This window comes from Eptatretus burgeri, chromosome 10 (assembly GCF_056783735.1).
Source record: "Eptatretus burgeri isolate ZD-2024b chromosome 10, Ebu_testis_v1, whole genome shotgun sequence".
NCBI lineage: Eukaryota > Metazoa > Chordata > Myxini > Myxiniformes > Myxinidae > Eptatretus > Eptatretus burgeri.
Window position 1 is genome coordinate 2,726,720 of NC_140970.1, and position 18,293 is coordinate 2,745,012.

Here is an 18,293-nt window from a genome sequence, read left to right on the forward strand (position 1 = left end):
CCACCGACCAACCTGCGGTGATTGAGTGAGAGGCCCAAAGACTCAGCTTCATTGCGGGAGATGCCAATGATCTTAAAAGCCCTGGTTTCGACAGCGTGAAGTCGAGAAAGGTGGGAGGCAGGAGCACCAGCCCAGAGGGGAGAGCAGTACTCCATCAGGCTACGGACAAAAGCTTTGTAAGTAGTCAGGAGCTCAAGAGGGCCGAGGAAGGACTTTGCACGACGGAGGATTCCCAGTCGGCGACTGGCTTTTGAGGCGAGGTTTGAAATGTGACTTTCCCAGGAATTACAAGTTTATTTTGCACGAGCAAATACCACCAGTCATTTAGTTGATGGGGGGGGGAAGGGGGGAGAGAGTTGGGGGGGAGAGAGGGGGGGAGGGGGAGAGAGGTGGGGGAGGGGGAGAGAGGTGGGGAGGGGGAGAGAGGTGGGGTAGGGGAGAGAGGTGGGGAAGGGCAGAGAGGTGGGGGTGGGAAGAGAGGTGGGGAGAGAGGTGGGGAAGGGGAGAGGAGGGAGGGGATCGAGGAGGGGTGGGGGAAGGGAAGACAGTGTGAGGTGAGAGGAAGGAAAAGGCAGACGTGTGGTGGAGCGTTAGTTACCGCCCAGACGCGTTTGGACCCAAGCTGGCCAGAGAGAAACACCACTTGGACACGTCCGGAGACAAACTCCTGTCCGGACATAAACACCGCCCGGATGCATCCAGAGACAAACCCTGCCTGGAAACGTCTGGAAAGAAACACCGTCCAGACATAACCATCGTCCGGATATGTCCAAAGACAGAGAGAGGGGAGAGATAGAGATAGATAAATATGTCTAATGATGTGATGATGTCTGCACCGGACGTCAGACGTTCCTGGTGATAGAGTGGGAACATTTCAGCGACTCTCTCCTCGAGTTTGCTTACCCACAGGGAGACTTTTTGTGTGAATGCACGTACTTTGTCTTGCACATTAAAAATCCAGACTTCACGGCCTTGCATGCTCTGATCAAGTCTATTTAGATGCTGGAAAATGTGTGCCAGATTTGCTAACTTCGGCATCCATGACTCATCCTCGAAACAACTGTCAAGGTCTTACTTTTCAGATGAAAGAAAGTCGGCCAGCTCTCTCCGCAGTGCAAACAAAGAAAGTTGGCCGGCTCTCTTAATAGTGCAAACACGTGATTCAAAACTGCCCCACGCCATAACCAGCGCACTTCAGAAAGGAGCAGCAAGCCCTCAAAGTTAGCACCCATTTCATGGCAAAGTATTCCAAACAGGGGGTGTGCTTTTACATGGTTCATTATATTCACAACATCCCACAGAATCTGATGTAATTCATCATCATTGCGTTTTGAAGCAAGTGCCTCACAATGGAGCATGTAATGTGTGCCGACAACATTGGGGGCTTTTGCTTTTATGAGGGCAACCGGCTCCGCTGTGTTTGTCTGTCATAGCAGCGCCGTCATTACACGACCCTGCACAACGAGACCAGTCATCTGAATTAGACTCAAGGTATTCATCCAAAATGCCCTGCCTGGTAGTCCTACCCTCGCTGGCTCTGCAGAAAATTATCTCCTTGTAACTCACTGGTTCTCTCACCTGCTCCTAAAGTTGGACAGCAACGTCCCCGGCCGCGTCACCTATCCTCCTACTCACAGTATTGTGAGGGCACTGCATCAATTTTCTTGGCGGCATCCTCCCCAAGTAATTCCTGGACAATGTCTCTGGTTGCTGGTAACAGTAAATCTTCCAAGATTGTGTGCTGTTTCTTGGTGTGGCCAATTTGAAAGGATGCTAAAAAGGATGTTTTTAATGCCCTCTCTGGAACGTCCTCGCCTGTCTGGCCAGAGATTAATCTTGTCATTTGAAGAAATCAACAGGTTTTCTGGCCTCGGTAGGGTGTTCCTGTTGGTGTCTTTTTGGTTTTGATGGCTTCAAACATTCATCAGAGGGGATCTCTTGACAGGGAACACACTTGGGGCACTCCACTCCATTTTTTCTTCACCACAAAGCTTAACTGACACTCAATATGGAAGGGCTCGTACTTCCCCAGTTTTGGTTTTCTCTCACTTGTGCTCGTGCTGCTCGCTTCACGTGATTAACCGGCAGTTGAGGGCTTGTTAGATGATTTTCGTTCAAAAAATGAAAAACCCCGTCCATCTTGATCTTGCTACTGGATGGGTCACCCATACTGCAGGAGTAAAAAAAAAATTTTTAAATGCATTTTTAACCCGTTGGTGCCGACATAAATATGAAAATTACTGAAAAGTGGCCACTCAGTGGCTCCGAGGTGACCATGGCTTGTAAGTTGTCGGTGCCAACGGGTAACTATTAATGAGGGGGCAAAAATTAAATGGGTTTTTTCAAAAAAAAAATCAGTTCTTTTTTTTCTTTCTTTCATCTTGCCATGAACCCTCTTGCAGACATCCGAGGGTCCACGGACCAGTTTGAAAACTCCAGCTCTCGGGCATCAGAAAAAATATAGTGTCAGAGGTTTGTGAGGTGGGGATGCGGGGGTTTCACAGGCACCTATAGCAGTCCATGGCCAACTAGTCCTCGTTGAAAATAAACATGCAAAGTGAAAAAGAATCATCATAATTACCTGATTAATCTATTTTCAGTTCAATCCTGAAGATGCTATTTTTCTTCATTTGGGCAGTAGAACCTTCCATTCGTTCGATGGTTGTATGAGATAGTGCACTCTGTTCACTCACAAACTAGATGGTAATCATCGAATACATACCTCCCACAGTCTTCAGAAGGACTTGGTACAAACCAACTCTTGTTTTTTGAGTTGATTTTTTTTTCCTTTGATCCAATATGGTTGGCAGGCCATGTGACCAAAGACATCATTATCAAGCATCATGCATTATCAAGCATTATCGAAGCATCATGAATGCCTAAACTCTGTGTTTGCAGCTAAATCTTGTGTCCAAAACCCATCACTTTCTGTACCCACCTTACCCAGTCGCACCCAACTGTCCCTGGACTCTGTATCCTTTTCTCCTGACAAGGTGGAGAGCTTGCTGTCAAACCTCGAGTCAGATTCTGCAACCGGTCCAGACGGCATCAGCCCACGTGTCCTCAAAGCCTGCTCTTCTCCTCTTGCTCACCCTCTCTCTGTTCTATTCACCCTCTCATTTGCTCAAGGTCATCTGCCATCTGCTTGGAAATCAGCAAACATCACTGCCCTGCATAAAAAGGTGCAAAAACAGATCCTTGCAACTACAGACCAATCAGCCTTCTCCCAATCATCAACAAGGTTATGGAATCCATCATCGCTTCAGACATCAAATCCTTCCTTTTCTCCAATGGCTTGATTTCCTATCATCAATTTGGTTTCAGACCAGGTCACTCTACCCTTGATATGCTGCTTCTGCTCTCCCAACAATGGATGGAAGTCCTCAATGCCAGACAGGAAATCCCAGCCGTATCCCTGGACATATCACGTGCTTTTGACACAGTCTGACACCCTGCCCTACTCATCAAACTCTCTTCCCATGGTATCCAAGGCCATCTCCACTCATGGCTCGCAGACTTCCTCTCCTGTCGCAGTCAACGTGTGGCCCTAAATGGAGTTCTTTCATCCCCTCTTCCTGTCCAGGATGGAGTTCCTCAAGGTAGCGTTCTGGGCCCTGTTCTTTTTCTGGTTTTCATCAATGATCGCTCTGACTCTCTGGAAAATCCTCTATTTCTCTTTGCCGACGACTCCACCCTCTGCCGTAACATCTGTCATCCCTCAGACCGGCAAGCAACAGCTTCTTCGCTCACTGCAGATCTGGGTAAAATCACAAACTGGTCCAACACGTGGAACATGTCTTTCAATCCGGACAAATCTCACACTCTCACTATGTCTCTTCGAAAGGACCATTTAGAAAACCCCCCCATCCACTTTCTCAACAATCCTCTGGAAGAAGACCTTTCTTTCAAGCTTTTGTGTCTCACTATCTGCCATGACCTTTCCTGGGAAAGCCACATTTCAAACCTCGCCTCCAAAGCCAGTTGCCGACTGGGAATCCTCCGTCGTGCAAAGTCCTTCCTCGGCCCACCTGAGCTCCTGACTACTTACAAAGCTTTTGTCCGCAGCCTGATGGAGTACTGCTCTCCCCTCTGGGCTGGTGCTCCTGCCTCCCACCTTTCTCGGCTTCACGCTGTAGAAACCAAGGCATTTCGAATCATTGGCATCTCCCACAATGAGGCCGAGTCTTTGGGCCTCTCACTCAATCACTGCAGGTTGGTCGGTGGTCTCTGTCTTCTACCGTCTCCTCTCCAGCCTCGCCCCCCCTGCTCTATCTGCGATTTGTCCCCACCACATTTCCGCAGGGCGCTCAAGGTCCACCAACAACCCCTTCTGATAAAACTACCAAAATCATGAATCACTGCTCACCTTTACCCTTTCATTCCTCTTTTTTTCCCGCCTTTGGAATAAACGCCCTCACCCAATTCATTCCCATTCTTCCCTCCAGGCCTTCAAAACAGCTGTTCACCACCACCACTTATCATCCCCCCATCCAAATCCTCGATGTTTTCTACCCCCGATAATCCACCCAAGCCCACCTCCTTCAAATTCCCTGCTTTCCTTCCTGAAAGTCCCTGTAGTGTCCATCTTGTATACCCCATGTTCCCCTTGATGTGCGTTGTGTGTTAGCTCTCACACGAGCCTCGACAAGGTATACAAAAAAAACAAATAAACAAAAAAACAAAACATATTTCCCATGGGTCGTTGATCAATTTGTGAAATTTTGCATTGATCGGTTAAGCGGTTTCTCCTACGAATATTTTCAGATTTCCCCTTAGATCCAATATGGCTGCCAGGCCATGTGACGCATGGTCATTTTTATGGAAATCCTTCAAATTTCAAGTCAATTGGATAAAAATTGAGGATTTCACAAATTTGGCCAATGTTGACCTAAAAGAGTGACCGCTATGTCACATGGTCATGTAACATGTGGTGAAGTTTCAATTGTCTCTGCTGAACGGTTTTCGATGTACGCTCTTAACAAAATGCAGACACTCTTCAAAACCAACTTCCATATTGTGGGAAGAAGAGTTTCACTCGGTGCATCATAATTCGCTGTTAAAACGTGCTTTTTAATTGACCACCGTACACAAGAGGTGTGAGACCCAGGGTGTGTTAAGTTCCCAAATTTCTTGGAGAGGACTCGCCAAGTGGCTTAAGCACTCCGTTTGAAACCGCTGATGAAGAACGGCTGACTTGGCAAGTGCAAGCCTGCTGCTTGGTCACTGAACATACCCCAGCATTGCTTCACTTTTCCATTCAGATATATATTCCCAAAATGAGTTTAATTAATACAGTTTAATAACTTGGTATATGCAGTACAGGGTACTCAGGGCTGGTGCAAGGGTATTCAGTGCCTGCGGACAACCTTCAGCTTTGCTCTTCCCCTATAACCCCTCCCCCCCCTAAGGGGAGGGGGCACTATTAACTTTCGAAAATGAATATTTTGCATTAGTATGAATAAAACTTCTGCATTTATAATTACAAGTTTATTTTGCACGAGCAAATACCACCAGTCATTTAGTTGGGGGGGGGGGGGAAGGGGGGAGAGAGTTGGGGGAGAGAGAGGTGGGGAGGGGGAGAGAGGTGGGGTAGGGGAGAGAGGTGGGGAGGGGGAGAGAGGTGGGGAGGGGGAGAGAGGTGGGGTAGGGGAGAGAGGTGGGGAAGGGGAGAGGTGGGGAAGGGGAGAAGAGGGAGGGGATCGAGGAGGGGTGGGGGAAGGGAAGACAGTGTGAGGTGAGAGGAAGGAAAAGGCAGACGTGTGGTGGAGCGTTAGTTACCGCCCAGACGCGTTTGGACCCAAGCTGGCCAGAGAGAAACACCACTTGGACACGTCCGGAGACAAACTCCTGTCCGGACATAAACACCGCCCGGATGCATCCAGAGACAAACCCTGCCTGGAAACGTCTGGAAAGAAACACCGTCCAGACATAACCATCGTCCGGATATGTCCAAAGACAGAGAGAGGGGAGAGATAGAGATAGATAAATATGTCTAATGAACAAAACACACACACACACACACACACACACACACACACACACACACACACACACACACACACACACACACATTACCTGCTTGTTTGTTTGTGTTATTCCATGAATCGTTCTCGTATTCATTTTTGCTGCTCCACGCGACCACCGAGTTTGCCTTGTTGTTGTTGTACCGGCCTTGAACAGGCCCCCCTAACAAACACACGCCAACGTTGTCAGACGGAATGAAAACCCGTCATTGTTGTTACAAAAACAGCTAAAATTGATGAAAAAGCGGCTGAAATTGAAACCCACACAGTAATTACAGTCGCAATAGCAGATATAATGGAAACAAACACGTTTATTGTACACACAAGAACGGTCGTGATGGACACAAGAACGGACAATCCCGAAATAGAACGGTGGGGAACGGAAGCAAGATTGGTTATTTCGGTCGCGAAACGTCCGAGAGCGAAACAAAAGCGGTTCATTCCGGTTAGTGCAGTGCGAACAAGATGGCGGATGCAGGAGAACGACCTGTTACGGAATGTAAATTTTTAGTGCTTGTGCCTCGAACATAAATGTAACATAGATAATATATAGTGTGTAGTACCTGATGTAGTTTTAACAATTTATTAAACCGAATTTTGTTGTGATGATAATGTTTGGTTCGCCTGTATTTCGAGCCCCCGAGTGAAGGATCGCCAGTTGTGTAGGCCCAGTTCAACGTAGGGGATTGTGTATGGGATCTTTTTACAGTTTTTACTTCATATTAACTTTGTTACTTTATTGGAATTTGCAATTTATTATTACTATCAAATTTTACCTTTTGAAAATATAAACGATCAATAGTCACTGATCGCTGGGGCACGGATTTCACGAAATGTCAGCCACACATCAAGTCAAGAGGGCGCATTTATCGCTGCTTGTATAATATCCCGAACCACGAACGGGTTTTCATTAACAGACATGATATATTCAAGACAGACTACGTTAAAGTTAACTTACCATAACTTCAAGAACTTTTCAAGCCGCCATGTTTTCCACGTTATGGTAACCGGAATGAATCGCTTTCGCCTCGGTCTCCGCCATTTCGCGATGGAAATAACCGATGTTGCTTCCGTTCCCCACCGTTCTATTTCGGGATTGACCGTTCTTGTGTCCGTCATGACCGTTCTTGTGTGTAGAATAAACGTGTTGGTTTCGGTTATATCTGCTATTGCGACCATAATTACTGTGTTGGTTTAAATTTCGGCCGCTTTTTCATCAATTTTAGCTGTTTTTGTAACGAGAATGACAGGTTTTCATTCCGTCTGACAACGTTGGCGTCCGTTTCTTTAGGGGGCCTGATGAGGCGACCGCACTGTTTTTACCTTATTTTCAGAAGGAGCAACAACAACGAGCGGGACCGGGACGTCGGCCGCGAGCGCGACCACCAGGTGGAGCAGTAGAGTCGGCTCGACCGATTGCCCGGAAATCAGATCGTACTGTTCGGAAAAGTCCAGAGAGTCCAGGTCCCTTCGGACCGTGAAGGGTCAATATTCCCACCACGTGGTACAGGGTTATTCGCCAAATCTCAAAATACCAAGAGACCACGTGACTGTAGTGTATGGGCGGAGCATGTATTGTATGGGCGGAGCCCCGAGTCACGGATGGTGGTGGTCACGTGGTTCTGGCTTCATATGTCCCGACTCGCCCACTCGGGACTTGTAGCACCAGTAGCATCAGTAGCAGCATGTGGTATCATTAGTGTCTTGTAGGTCGTGTGCCTGCAGAGTGCATCGAGTGCACAATAAAGCAGAGCTACGGGCATCCTACGCCCACCCTCTCGCTCGAGGCAATAAAACAGAGTTGTGTTACCCTCTGGTTCGTGTCTGCCTGTTCACACCTCTGCCACGACACTACACTTGGCGACGAGGCTGTTTCGGATCGACGCGTGCAGAGTGCCTGTTTTCCTCGGCATTGGCTTTGAGTCGTTGCCGGAGCAATTGGATTGCTCGGCGCACGGAGCGCCAGGTAAATCATCGCAGCTCGCGCGGTACGACTTCGATCGCCTGGCGAGGAGCCCAGGGAAGCGCATCGCGAGTTTCGCCGCACGGGTGAGACATCTCACCGTCGCCTGCGAATTCACGCCGAGTGAACGGCAGGACAGACTCGAGGATGGTTGAAAGTCAGGGCACGGCGCACGGACGAGTACCCGTCTTCGTCGGAGACGACTTAGAATTGTTTTCAGAACAGTTGGGGTGCTATTTCCACTCGAATAATGTAGACGACGAGAGCAAGTGCAAATCGATCTTGCTCGCTTCGCTATCGATGGCACATTATCGACTGCTGAGTGATTTGGTGGTGCCGGACAAGCCCAGTGATGACGGGCTGTCGTTTCAGGATGTGGTGGAGAAGATGAAAGCCCACATGACGCCGGAGAAGTCATTGCAACTGGCTCGATACCAGTTTGATCACCTCGCGAAGGGTGCGGAGGAGCGCGTTGCCGATTTCGTGCCGCGACTGCAGAATTCGTCCGTGGCCTGCAAGTTCACGGCGGGGGAGCGTCCAGCTCGACTCAGGGATCGCTTTATTTCTGGGTTGCAAGATGCAAAAACGGTGTCGGCGATTCTGCGGATGCGAGGTGTCGACGTTCTATTCCACTCAGAGGTCGAGACTGCTTCAGCTGTCGAGCAGACTCTCGGAGATGTCCGAGCCATCGCCAGACAGGGCGTGACGGGTGATCCCAGCTGGGGCATGTCGGGTGACCCCGGGGTCCACGCGATGACCCAGGTGCCCCAGGCCACGCGCATGCCTTTCGGTGCGGGCCGGGACCGGACGCCGCAGTGCGGCCGCGCGCGCAGCGAGATGAACACACAGGGGTGCTGGGGGTGTGGAGGACAGCACCTGCGGCGGGTGTGCCCGTATAAAAACACCGTGTGTTTGCATTGTCGCAAGGTGGGACATCTGAAGCGTGTGTGTCGAATGGCAGTGGCCGCCGTTAAGGTCATGGATAGCGAGGTGCGGGACGACCCCAGCGACCTGGAGCGCGGCCTGCAGCCTGGGCATAGCGATCCCGGCAGCCCGGAGCAGGAAATGCAGCCGATGTTGAGCCTGTTTTCAATTGGTCCGAAGGTAACAAGACCAATGACAGTGAAGGTCGAGGTGAACGGGGCACCGATCGTGTTTCAAGTTGATACCGGGGCTGTGGTGCCGATCATAGGCGAACAGACCGCTCGTGACCTCCGCGGTATTCACCTGGTCAGGGCAACCCTTTCGCTGTACACGTACACCGGCGAAGCGATTACGCCACTTGCTGTGACAGACGTCTCGGTGGTCTACCAAGGTCAAAGCGCCCTGCTCTCATTGTTTGTGGTACGAGGGGAGGGCCCCGCCCTTTTGGACCGAGACTGGCTGGCTAGCCTCAGGCAAGACTGGACGGCGCCAGCCAGTGGCATTGGACGTCCCGTGCCGAGCCGATTAGAGTGTCGGTGGCATCCTACGCCCACCCTCTTGCTCGAGGCAATAAAGCGGAGTTGTGTTACCCTCCGGCTCGTGTCTGCCTGTTCGCACCTCTGCCACGACACTACAGTGGTGATCTACCGAGTCTTCACACGCTCGACGGAACCCGTACGAAACCAAGCCACTTAGCGAGCTCGTTCCGTGTGTGATGCCGAGCGGTTTCAATTGCCGAGTTCCGTCGGTCCGAATTATCCTGTTAACCCGGCAATGGCTGCTAACTTCCCACAACACACGACGAGCTGAGAACATTCAACAAATGGGGATATTTATTCACAATAATGGGGAGGGGATGAGGGAAGCACACAAGTGACAAGAGCAGATTTAAACCGAATATAATCATAATGAATGCAAAGTATTGTTGCGAATTCCCGCCCGCCAGCGTGCGGACGGCCACATCACTCGAATCGCGACCGCGTCGCCCACCGGCCGGACAATTCAGTCGTGACCCTCCGGGAACTATCGCCCGGAGCCAGTCACAGGTGGGCCCTTCGACCTCACCACAATCGTGAGAATCGGCCACCCGCGTAGGATAGGGTTGTTCGCCAAACTCTACCTACCTAAGTACCCACGCGGATGGTAAACCGGGCGATCGTACCTCGCTGCAGGTCTACTCCGGACACGAGCCGCTTGGGCGGCTCGTTCCGTACTATTGGGATAACCGAGCGGTGTTATCGTCGACCTCGACGGTTCAGATTATTTACCGGGCGTTTTGCACCCACTACGAACCCTTTACGTGAAGCAGAATGGAGGGTCAATGAAGAAAAGACGAAGCGAAACGGGAAAACAGTTCACACAATGCACATTTATTTCCCGGCACACGGAAAGCACATATATACAGCCAAACAGTCAAAATGCACATATAGCAATCAAAACAAAAAGCAACAACGACGCAGAGTTACTACCGACTACGCGCACACACGGCAACACTTATACAGTTCTACTTTACAGACGGCGCCAACACACATTTACTCAAAAGCAAAGGAAAGAAGCCACCCTCGTAGACAAGGGGCAGACAGGCCTGTAGGCCAATTGTGCGCGTGACCTGGAGGAGCGGCCAGGTCCGCGAGACCGGGGGGGTCCTATCCGCGTCCTCGTGACGCGTTGGCGGGCGAGCCGCAGATGTGGCCGCGTGGCTGTGCCCCGACTCCGTGCTCCTTGGCAGGTTTCGTTGGCACGACGTTTGGAGTGGGGTGGGAACGGGGCCCCCTTTTTGCACTATCTCAGCGCGGGGGAAAGGGGGAATTGTTGATGCCCTGGGGGAGGAGAATGGCTGGCTAGCTTGGGTCCCGCGACGAGCGATCCCACACCGCGACCTCGTCGCTGACCGCCATCCTTCTTGCCTCGGACCCGAGCTCCTTTGCCTCTTCCCGCAACTCTTCTCAGCCGACTCCAGAACCAAACTCGAAGACACACCGATCACTTCGCCACCCGACTCGACTCACTCTCCACCCGACTCGACTCGACTCACTCTCCACCCGACTCGACTGACTACATTCGCCTTGCGCTCGCCTTCTTATAGGCTGGCAGGAGCAGCTAATATGCAAATATCCGGATCAGGATGACCTCGGGGGCAGAGCCACGCTCGTCCATTGCTCGGAGGAAAGGGGGCGTGAATCTCCCCTGATCCTAGAACTTGCATATATCGATTTCACACAGACGTGCCTGGAGGCGGGGCCAAGCCGCTCCGCGCTTGCTAATTGGACGGAGGGAAGTGGGCGTGTAGCGTTCTTGATCCGAATTCTCCCTTGGAAAGGCCGCTCATTGCGCTCGCGGCTCGGTGCATTCGGCACCAATCGCCGAACGGGCCCGAGACAGCCCGACGCTCAGTGTTCACAGGTGGTGCGGGAATGGCCGTAGAAGGAGAGAGGCGAAGGTGGTGGAGGGTTTTCGGTGGTGGTTTGATGGTTATGGTGCCCTTTGGGAATGGTGGTGATGCGATGATGTGGGAGCGAGTTGTGAAGGTAAAGGTTGTGGCTGTTGGCGTTGTTGTTGTTGTCCGAAGGTTGGAGCGTGGTTGCAGTTGGTGACGATGGCTGGCATTGTGGTTGTTGTGTGATGGCGGTTGAGACTTGGTTGGTTCAAAATAAAGATAGAACAGAAAAACGCCTAACTCAAAGGATCGCAGCCTGAATGAATCACATAAATTCCCTCTATACAACGTAACGGGTTTGGGGCTAACTACACATGTACTTAGAGTTATCTCACCTAGGGGCCCTGAATGGTGGTTTGCGAATTTCCACAGCCGTAACAGTATATACAGCGAAGGCACTTAAACAATTCACGACTTACCAGACGAACGAACGAACGAACGAAAACAAACAAACAAAATGGTGGCTATCGCCTTTATTAATACCCCCAGCTTGGAGGGAAGGTGAACTGGAGGGAAGGGCCTATCTTGGACCTTCCGCCTCGTGCGGTCTTCAATGACCAGGTCCTCGGGGTCGAACTGGACCCCCCCCCCAGCACGATCCTGTAGTGTCCGACGTGCAGCGAGATACGAGAGTGAGAGTGTAGTAGTAACTCTGCTTTACTGCATTCCCGGATGTACACCACTGCAAGCCTCCAGCAGGCGAGTCACGATATATGGAACCCAACCACGTGACTATCATCATAAGCACTCCGCGCCCATACAGCACAGATCCAAGCGGCGAAATCGACAGGGCAGAGGCTGGCGGGAGAAGTCCCTCCGTGTGCAGACACCCTCCAGAACGACACGCAGACCACACCTCACCCAGAAACGAACGAACTCCAGGGGGGACGACACCGTGCACGGACCACGCCTATTATTATATTCCCCACCTCCAAGGGGGGGGGGCGTTTCTCAAACTCGCCAAAACGGGCCGCAAAACTCCTTGATTGGCCCGGGGTGGGGGGGTGGTGACATTACTTGGACCCGCCCCTCTTGTCGCGGGCCTGATTGGCCGAGTGGCGGTCATTCCACCCGCTGCACACCGATTGGTCGAGGGCCGACGCGTGGCTCCTCCCCTAACCGCCTTCTCCACTCCGGACGACCTTCTGCGCATACGCCCTCGTCATCCCTCCCATTGGTCAAAACGGGCGGCAAACCCCCCGATTGGCCAGGTGGCGTGGTGACATCACATGGACCCGCCCCTGGCACAGGAAGCTGAGCAACGTCTCTGCAGGGCTCCGCCCACCCCTGACGTCGGCCAGAGCGAGGTGAAGGAAGCGATGCGTTGTGGTCGGAGGTGATGTCGGCGGTGTAGTCGGTGGTGTAAAAAATAAACGAAAAGCAAACCTGACTATTAAAATAACTTCACAGCACAGGAACATTTAATTACCCATTAGACCAGGGTCGGGGAGCTCTCTATAAAACACATACTTACCGAGGTAACTGAGCTGAAGGACCTGACTGTTGAGTGCGATCGATTTCCAGATTCGTAACAATATGTCGTCTTTATCCGTTCGTTAAATTACCAACGCCACAAAATGTCGTTTGAGGTAATGTTTTCACCCCTGTCTGTGTCTTTGTCTATCTCCACATCCCTTATTTTTCCTCCTCGACCCCCTCATTCCTCCCCACATCCCTTATTTTTCCTCCTCTACCCTTCATTCCTCCCCACATCCCTTATTTTTCCTCCTCGACCCCCTCATTCCTCCCCACATCCCTTATTTTTCCTCCTCTACCCTTCATTCCTCCCCACATCCCTTATTTTTCCTCCTCGACCCCCTCATTCCTCCCCACATCCCTTATTTTTCCTCCTCAAATCCCTTATTTTTCTTCCTCTACCCCTCATTCCTCCCGACATCCCTTATTAGCCCCCATTGGACTTGGTCCGAAACGTGGGGCATATTTGTCCAATCTTGTTCCCTTAATTTTGTCCCTCAACCTCAACCCTACTGTTGGTGTGTTTCCCCTTCTCTTTCTCCTGTTCCTTTTGTTGTTTGTTCTAACTCCTCCACAAGCAACAACTTTGTGTTAAACGACATGGTATTCATGGAATATTTATCCTGCGCAGTCTTGAGAGGGACGTCGTGCAAGCCAACTCTTGTGTATGTTTTTTTTTTTCAGGTTTTTTTTTTTTTTTCTTTGATCCAATATGGTGCCAGGCCAGTGACCGATGTCACTTTTGTCAAACGATATTTCCCATGGGTAGTTGATCAATTACTTAAAATTTTGCATTGATCGGTTAGAGGTTTCAACAATTGCAGAGTTTTTTTTTTCACACTGACTGGATCAAGCGTTCCACTTGTCGAATTATGACATCATAATGAAGGCACTGATTGCATCATCATTAACATATCTTATTCCCTTTGGGAAGTACTTGACAATGAGCCATGTTTCAATTTTTTTTCCATGGAGCGGTTTTGGAGATATACAAGTGCAAAGTTTTTTTTGTTTTTTTTTCTGTTTTTCCAAGATGGTGCCTGTACCACGTTACCTATGACTTCATAATTATTATAAATTCCTACAGGAGGAGGTGTACCTATGGTCAAAATTTCATGTCAATTAGACCAACAGTTGCAAAGAAAAAAAAAATTTCATGACTTATCGAATGAAGCGTACTTGGCGAATTATGATGTCATAATGAAGACAGCAATGACATCATCATTAACACATATTATTCCCCCTGGGAAGGATTTGACAATGAGTTATATGTAAATCTTTCCATGGAGTGGTTTCAGAGATATAGAGGTGCAAAGTTTTTTTGGGGTTTTTTTCCAAGATGATGCCTTTACCACATGACCTATGACGTCATAATTATGACTAAAATGTTATACAGGAGGAGGCACTCCTATTTGAAAAATTCCGTGTCACTCAGATTAAGGGTTGCTGAGAAAATGAATTTTTAAAATGCAGACGTACACGACCAATCGCTTAAACCTGCTTTTTTGGTTTGCGAGCGCAGGGAAATATTGTGTGTGTGTGTGTGTGTGTGTGTGTGTGTGTGTGTGTGTGTGTGTGTGTGTGTGTGTGTGTGTGTGTGTGTGTGTGTGTGTGTGTGTGTGTGTGTGTGTGTGTGTGTGTGTGTGTGTGTTCGTGTGTAGCACAGGCACGATGGGGCAAATGGCCTCTTCCTGCTCCTTCTGTGTACTTTTCAGTCGTGCATCCAAACATTGCTTTGAATTATGATGATTGCAGTGAAGTGTTAATTTAATTAAAAAAAAAACTACTGTACCTCAACTTACGATGGAGGAGTTCGATTGTCAAAGCATGCCGAGTATTCAAAGTGTACAGGTAGTGAACAAAAAAAAATGGAAACACCTTGGTCTTCTTGCGTATGACGGCTTAGCTGCTGGGGTAGCTATCATTTCTTAGAAGTGTGACTGTCGCTGATGCAGTGCCCCTCTACCAGTACACACTGGTACTCATTTTGCCGACCTCTGAGGGATGACAGGCTGAGTCAACCCCCTGGTGTATTAATTCAGCGGCCAACGGGGCCTGAACTCAGGACCCTAGGATCCCAAGCCGCCACCCTAACCACTAAGCCAACACCAGGCTCAACACCTTGATAAATGATGAACATCACACGCAGGTGTGACCCATGTGCTAATTAAGCAAATAACATTACAGCATGCTTTGTGTCATATACAAATATGCTGCACAGGCCTGGGTGCCTATAATTATGGCTGGCATAGCTGCAAGAAAAGACCCCGCCCCCCCCCCCCCCCAATCCACAGAGCACGTGTGGTCACCCAATGGTTTGTTGAGCATGACACTGACATTATCCATATATCATGGCCTTCCCAGTCACCAGATTCTGGAAAGACAACAGAGACAGCGTTTTCCACCTCCATCAAACAGGTGTGAGTTGATTGACTTTCTCGTGGAATAATGGTGCCACGTCTCTCCTGCAGAATTCTGACTGGTAGACTCCATGCCACGGCACATACAGACCCGCACGTGCTGGCCCAACGCCCTATTAAGTGACTTTACATTTGTGCTTCCATTTTCTTTTGTCCACTAACTATACGTTGGTGAGAATGAGTAGCCTTGGGAATGAATACCACACCAAGAAATATCCTCTTTAAAGATGTATCAAGAAATATCTTTAATCCAGTGCAGAATTCTTCGCCGATTTCTCCCAAAATTAAATCATTACGTTTTAGTCCGTTTCAATACTCGAACATCGGTCGACCTTTTAAGCAAATTTGCAAAACAAATGATTCCAATTGTTTGATCCATTCTCAGAAAAAAACCCCAAAAAACTATGGAGTCCATCGAACTCCTTACCCCACATAGTGTTGAGAAACAAGGACATTAGAGGGGTAAGAGCAGCAAATTTGATCGGTCGTGATGATGTAAAATGCCATAATATTTTGTCCAAGTTCAAGTACTGCTAAACGAAAGGTTTTTGAAAGTGACAAAAAGGCGATTTGCGTTCTACAGTGTTCAAGTATATAATTAAATTGAAATAAAATAAAGATTTAAACTAGAACTACGTTGTCGATGGCACACCATCGCATATTCCCACGCGCACTGCTTTGTCCCATTAACGCTATTTTTTTTTATCAGCCCCCATGACCCCACCTCCTCTGGCCCGGCCCTTAGGGGTCATATCGAAAATCTGACGGTGTTGTGCACTTCCCCGTACATATATCTACTATGTCCCAAAGTTTCAAGTTCCTATCTCAAACGGTGTAGGAGGAGCTATTTTGACCCCCTATCCGCTAAGCACCCCCTACCCCCCAAACACTCCCTGATAATCATGTGTTTTAAAAAAAATGTTGTTAAATGTATAACTCATGAATATGTTTGATTTAAAAAGCTATGACAATTTTTATTTTTTTTAAATCGACCCCCATGACCCCAACCCCTCTGGCCCGGCCCCTCGGGGTCATATCAAAAATCTGAAAGTGTTGTGCACTTCCCCATACATATATCTACTATGTCCCAAAGTTTCAAGTTCCTATTTCAAACGGTGTAGGAGGAGTTACAGGGTAGGACAGACAGACGGACGTACGGACGGTGGAGACAATCACAATATTCCCGCTTTTCTTCGAAAGCGCAGGAATAATAATTGTAGAAAAAGAGAAGTTTTGAAGATTACCACTGTTGATGCAGTCTATATTATACCACCTTATTTAACACGTTATATTAGTTCTTTGTACCTGTTGTTTGTGTCCTTTATAACATCCTTAACAATGAGTTTCCTGTTTGGAATGATTTTTCAATTTTGTTTGACCATCAGGCAGACAGAGAGAGATGGAAAAACCTTTCTCGCTCCTCCCTGCGCAGACACGATCGGGACGAATTCAGAGCCAAGCTTCTGCAAAACTACAGGTTTGCTCTCCGATTCATGTTCCGTTTCATGTTCAACATATGACATTCAATTGCAATCAAGTTGTTCCTCGATCATAAACTGATGTTTGTGGACAGACGGACAAAGTGAACCAATTGCTTTTAATTATTATCCCCACTTTTCACTTTGTGTGTGCGGGTTAACATGTATCAAAAGTAAAGAGATCTCTAGGTGGAGGAACATAATTTTAATCATGCTTACTAAATTTTATCAAATCACCAATTTTCAGGTGAATTTTTTTTTTTCTTCTTTATAGGAATGAGGCACCAGGCAGAGTTTGGTCGATCTGACAGTGGGACAAACATCAAGGGAATGAACGAACAGGATGGGGGGAGGAAACTGAAACTAGCAAGTAAGATGGTTCAGTAAGGAAATGTTAATAGGGGTAATAAAGATCGTAGGTCAGAATTAGGGTTATAAAAGGTAATAAAGATCATAACAAGATAAGGTGGTACACTACTTGCTTGAAGTCTTGGAGAGAAAAGCGAGACAGAACAGTCTCTGGAAGATTCCTCCACAGACTAGAGAAGCGAGGAATAAAAGTGTCGAGTTGTGCACATTGCTTGGATTTTGGGATTTTAACCAGGAGGGGGTTATTGCAAGAATGCAAGCATCCTGGAATCGATATGGAGGCTCAGAGGCCAGAAAGCACATCAGTGATATCAGAGAAGAGACGATTAAAAAGGAGGGACCATGAACATACCTGCTATGTGAAAGCAACAGAACTTGTGCCTCAGCCTCATTACAGGAGATTCTAATAAATTTGAGAGCTTTAGATTCCACAGAATCCAGAGAGAGGAATGATGCTGGGGTGCCAGCCAATAGCGGAGAGCAGTGCTCCATTGAGCTATGGACAAAGGCCTTGTAGGATATAAGTATCTCTGGTGTTCCAATCAAAGACTTGGATCGATGGAGGATGCCCAGTCTGCGGCTGGCTTTGGAGGCCAGCTTTGCTTTGTGTTCGGCCCAGGAATAGTTATCGCTATATAGCATCTCAAATAACTTTAGCATGCATTCCTTTGGTAGGTTATTCAGAATAACTCCTCACGTTTTATCATCAAATCAGTCAGAGCAGATAATATCTTGTAAATGTGGGCTTCATCCCATTACAAATGGCTTCGACGTAATTATGTCTCTGGCCATCTGGCACCAAAGACAGTGCATTTGTATACAACTGACATCATGACATTCTCCACATCAAACTGGGCGTTCCCAACTATGCATCTTGCAGTTGTAACTTCTGGTATCTCAGTCTGTCTTACAATTGCATCTGGTACCCTTGAGTAGTCCCTCTGATGCTGCAGGCATGATGTGTCTGGACAGGTTGAAGCTTATCCCTTAGCAATGAGCCAACCCCATTCCTGATGGATTTAACTCTCACATTGACCAGAACTTGTAGATACCCATGTTGGCTGTGATAGCTTACTGTGGTACAGGTAGATTGTAAGCTATGAACCTGGACAAATATAGTGTTAGACATCACTTTACCACAAATATTTTTCAACTCAAAAGATCGAGGCCTTCAGGATTGCCATATATATATATATATATATA

At 48.5% G+C, this 18,293-nt stretch overlaps 2 long non-coding RNA genes across 2 annotated transcripts in view; one reads left to right on the forward strand and one right to left on the reverse strand.

Annotated features, from left to right (window-relative positions):
• Positions 1 to 5,706: 5,706 nt before the first annotated feature.
• Positions 5,707 to 6,443, reverse strand: LOC147017818 (uncharacterized). The gene is made up of 3 exons (XR_015062154.1): positions 6,289 to 6,443; positions 6,076 to 6,186; positions 5,707 to 5,905 (listed from the first exon to the last, which is right to left on the reverse strand). It is a non-coding gene; the product is annotated as an uncharacterized LOC147017818 (long non-coding RNA).
• Positions 6,444 to 6,460: 17 nt separating this feature from the next.
• Positions 6,461 to 18,293, forward strand: part of LOC147017819 (uncharacterized) — an 80,490-nt gene continuing 68,657 nt past the window's right edge. The window contains exons 1-2 of the long non-coding RNA XR_015062155.1: positions 6,461 to 6,522; positions 16,629 to 16,720. This is a non-coding gene — a long non-coding RNA (uncharacterized LOC147017819). The remainder of the gene's footprint in view (positions 6,523 to 16,628; positions 16,721 to 18,293) is intronic.